This window comes from Anas acuta, chromosome 1 (assembly GCF_963932015.1).
Source record: "Anas acuta chromosome 1, bAnaAcu1.1, whole genome shotgun sequence".
Lineage (NCBI taxonomy): Eukaryota > Metazoa > Chordata > Aves > Anseriformes > Anatidae > Anas > Anas acuta.
In genome coordinates, this window is record NC_088979.1 from 58,594,263 (window position 1) to 58,599,010 (window position 4,748).

The 4,748-nt window shown below is 39.4% G+C and overlaps 1 long non-coding RNA gene across 2 annotated transcripts; it reads left to right on the forward strand.

The window, feature by feature from the left end:
- The first annotated feature begins 336 nt into the window (after positions 1 to 336).
- On the forward strand, positions 337 to 4,069 carry LOC137850138 (uncharacterized). Of its 2 annotated transcripts, none has more exons than XR_011092293.1 (3): positions 337 to 439; positions 2,209 to 2,334; positions 2,619 to 4,069. It is a non-coding gene; the product is annotated as an uncharacterized lncRNA (long non-coding RNA). The 2 variants fall into 2 exon arrangements; XR_011092292.1 differs by lacking the exon at positions 337 to 439 and adding an exon at positions 1,879 to 2,088.
- Positions 4,070 to 4,748: the final 679 nt, after the last annotated feature.

Sequence of the window (4,748 nt, forward strand, 5' to 3'; positions counted from 1 at the left end):
AGTGGTCTCCATTTAATTTTCAATTTACCCCACTAACTTCAGAGCCTGCATATAATAGCTGAATTTAGCTGGGCAGATTATGATTCACCCCATTCTCCCCAGGCGCTACATGGGGAATTCAGGCACCACATTTGGGTCTCTGAATTCCACTATAGAGGTCAAACACCTAAAATGTATGTTTGAGCATTATCATACCTACAACTCTCTCCACATATGGGTCATGAAGACCTACATCAGGTGTGCCTAAGGCTGCTTTTCTCCCACACCCTTTCAGGTGTGGTTTCCCACCTTGCCTTAGTAAATACATGAATGAAAGGTACTAAGGACACAGACTCTCTCTTTCAGACTACAAATGCTTAAACTGGTGCCTGAGTTTTTTGGGGGAAAAAAATCTGTTTTGTTTATTGAGGTATAGAGCTTTTCAGAAAGCAGGAGTGTGGTAAGAACTCTAGATATATCAGCAAGTTAAAATTTTAGTATTTCTCTTCACATCAGCAGGAAGGAATTAAAAAACAATTAGTTCAATATGTGATAACTTCCTTTAATGACCTACTTATATATGAAATAAGGTGACCCAAAATTTACACCTGTAGTGTTTGAACACTACTACAAACAGCATATGGAGTAATGTTGAATTCTCTGTTGACCTAACAGCAATTTTATTCATGTTGCCATGGGGAATACATTGCTCATTAATTAGTTTACTCATCCTTAATATTTTTTGCATTAGCTTGTAAACAGACTTTTCTAGGCTAAATCAATCATTTGTCAAGTATCTGATGGGTTGGTCATGTTCTTTTAGGAAAAAAATGGTTAACACTGCATTAAGCAACTAAAAATTGTCATCTCTGCTAATGGAAGAGAGAGAGGAACCTGCCTAAATCTCCTGGAATTAATTTTAAAATAACAAGACAAATCAGAAAGATTTTCATACATTTCTTTTCCACTTTGTAGTGGAGAACTGAAAGCAGTTGTAGATACCTAAGGAACTGAAGCCCATAGAAAAGACATATGGCATTGGATACATCACGTGGTTGTCTGAATGCAAAATACTGAAGACATCTGAAAATGTCATCTGTGACTCTTGACTGTTGGTGGGAACATCTCTCACCCAGAGCTAATCTTTTTGAAGTGCAAGGCCTCAGCTGTTTCCTCAGCACTTCCTGCTGACATCTTTGTCTTTGATGCCAGCACTGTCTCTGCCACTTTTAGCTTAAAGTACGTGTCTTTAACATGAAGCTAGACTTTATTCCGTGAACCTTAAACAGCATTTTTCTCTGCTCTGATTTTTCAACTGTATGTAGATGTCATTTGGTTTAATAAATTCCAGGTTGAGACTGTTAGAAAATAAAATCCCCGAAATGATACAGTGGGAGGGCATTTTTTTTCACTTATTGTATACTTTGCAAAACTGTCACTGCTGCCAGACCATTCATTATAAATGAGCTAGTTCTGGCTCTTAGTAGTAGAAAATGCACAAGTAAGTTGAAGTCATAAGATACATTGAGAGAAATCTTCCATTCTGCCTTTCCTCTCATTGAAAAAAATAAGGCTATTGATTTCTTATTATTCATTTTCCACTCTTGTAAGTTTAAGCCTTCATCAGGGGATCTAAAGCCAAGGTGCTGAAGGGGTTAAGCAGGTCTTAAGCAAAGAAAATGTGTGTCCAGATTTGCAGAAGCTTTCAAAATGCCATCTAAAAATCAGTGCATAGTAGTCAGCAAAGGCTCAGCCACTAAGCATAGAAAGCAATACTTTGAAAATAGCTCTTTATTGTTCAAGTACTTTCAAAGTGTATTTTTAAACATCTGGAGCTGTGAAACTGCACGGATGAGATTGGTCGTTACAGGAGGAGGCAGCGGATGGCAAGCAGCTGTGGGATCAACAACATAACACCTGGTTTCTGACCTAAAGTGACTAAGAAACTGGAGATCTCATCACTGGCAGCCACAGTCCTGCAACATGATCTATCCTCTGATATATTTGTCTAATGCTTTTTTTAGGCCTCCTGTAGGCTCTAGCTTCAGAAAACAAGCCCTCTGAGTTCTTTCTTTCCTTGCAGAAATTGGCAAAGAGATAAGAAACAAAGTATGAAAGATAGCAAATGGATCTTGGGGGAATGTGATGGAGGGGGAGCCTCTCTTCACTTATAATGAGCAGACTGTTGCTCCAGTGCAGAAATTCAAGTTTTGTCTTTCAAATCACCAGGTGTCTCCTAGACCTCATGGATTCCCTATTTTTTCCTCGGTTTCTACTTATAGCATTCACACTTCCTGCTACAGGAGACTAACTGCAGCAAAATGTTTTCAGTCTGCCAGAAGGATCGCTTATAAGGTCTGTATGTTTGTTTCAGTCCTACGCAAGTCTATACATTTTTTGGTGCAGACGTGTACTAAGTCAGTGGGAATTATGCTTGCATATGCCAGAGCTGAATATGGCCCTAGATTTACTGTGTCATCAAGTATTCGTAACACAATAGCATTTGTCAAAATGCCAGCGTGAAGTGCAAGTGGGTTTCAAACAGCTGTAGTACTGCCATATGCTGCCCTTTGGTTAAGCCATGACTTAAAGTTCAGCTTCCCATTTAGAGCGAAAACTGACAGATTCATCTTTTCCAGATCTTCAGAAGCAGTCAGGCTCTCAGCTGTGCCTCTACTCATCTAAACCCTTCAGATGGGCACTACTGACACCTACCACTGCCACTGAACCCAGTGGGTGCCTTGACTGATGAAAAAACTCCTAATGGAATTCACTGTCCACCATGAATGAAGTGACTGGGGTTGCAGCTCAAGCGAGAAGACCTTGCAAATAGGCACCCTGCCAGTAAGACCCGATCTCCCACTTATGACATGTACTGAATCAGGATAAGTTAAAGGTCAGAGCCCTCAGACACAATTTGGACTGCTTAGGTGTGTTTGCAACCTCTGTTGTGATGTGAGCTTTGCCCTCTGTATTAAAGGGGATTTCCCTAAGTGTCAGGTTTGGGGTTGATCTCTCTTACTGAATAGCAACAGGATAATGCCACTGCATTTAAGTGGTGAGGCTTGATGAGCAGGGTATAAACCTGACTCCCTAGACCACTGGTTCATAAACTGTAGTATGTTGGAGACTCTGTGCCCTACCTAACTGTTCAGCTATCAAAAATGAGGAAACTAACACAAAATGAGGAAACTCAAAATACTTGGTAGGGCACTGACATGAAATCCTATACTCATATCCCTGCTCTGAATCATGCTGGCCATATTTAGTAAACCTAGGACTCCTACTCCCCTAGTGAATAATCCAAACTGGAAGGCAAATGCGTGTTTTTAGAAGTGGAGATGGAGACATTCTGGCTGCTAGCAGGGACCCTTAATACCTGGGAAAGGACTCAACCTTTGCTTTAAGCATGGTCCGTCTACAAAAGATGGATTATTAAGGCAAACTGTTAGTATGTGGATGATTCACTTGATTTATGAGGAAGAAAATGGATTAAAGGAGATCTTTGAAAACTAAGTTTTGTGCATCAGGTTGGACTATGCAACAAAAGATTATTGAGAAAAATATTTCTCACCAATGTATTGTTAAGGAAACATTGTGATTTCATAGGTAGAAACCATTTAATCTTTTTGACTGCAGCCAAAAATATAATCCTCCCTGGATAAGATGCTTAAGAGGTGCTGAGCAGTTTCAAATCCTACAACTATTAAGGCAAGCTGAAAGTGCTTATCACCACTCAAGATACAGATGTTTTACAGGAGCAGTCTGCCACAATTCTGTGAACATAGTAATTGGCCATGATGGCATCCAAACTGTTTCATATGCAGTTCCTTCTCACTCTTTTTAAGATTACTCTATTGAAAAAAGCCACACAGTCTCTGCTAGAAAATTGTATATATTCCTGGCCTCTTTGCTTTTTAAGGTTATAGCAGAAGTAAGAAAGAGTTCAAAGTACAGAAAAAAAAATGTTTAGGGCATGGGAAATTCTATAAATGGGAATAGATTGCGGAGCAAGGGTACCATAAGAATGAGAATGAGATGAATGAAAATTTACAAAAAAAAAAAAAAAAAAGTAAAAATATACTAAGAAGTTATAGAATTTAGGAGTTGATTTCTCTGTCTCGAAAGACACGAATAGAGGGAATTTAAACACATTAAAGCTGGAAAGCTAAAAACTGATCAAAGAAATCACTCTTTCATATGATGTGTCACTGAACTATAAAACTCACCTCCACAGAAAACCACGGTAGCCTAGAATGGAGCAAGATTAAAAAAAAAAGAACTTGCTACACTCAACAATTACGTTTATCTTAAAATAGCTTGTAACATGCAGGATTTTTACAAGAGTCATATTTGTAAGAGACTTGAAGATGTTACTAGATCAATCTTATATTTTACAATGATCTAATTGCCACCCAATTCATGGCAGTTGATGGATTAATAAACATGGGCCAAACTCTTCATGGCACTGAAATCAGCCAATCTCATCAGTGAGAAATTCTGCTTCAGCTTTAAGAAATCACTTCTACGTCAAACAGGAGCCAGTGGAAATGTTGAGTGGTTTCTGCACATAGTGAACAGGGAATATAAGCCTTACCAGACCTCCCTCTGTAACCCAAAAGAAGCCTGTCCTGAGAAGCTGGTGCCTACCTCCAGGTCTGCAGAAGGCCCTGCCATGACACTTGCAGCTGCTTCTTCCTGCCTCCATGGTTTTCACCATGCAGGCTGGTTCCACCATTTCAGTTAAGCAAGATCCTCCTCCTTATTGA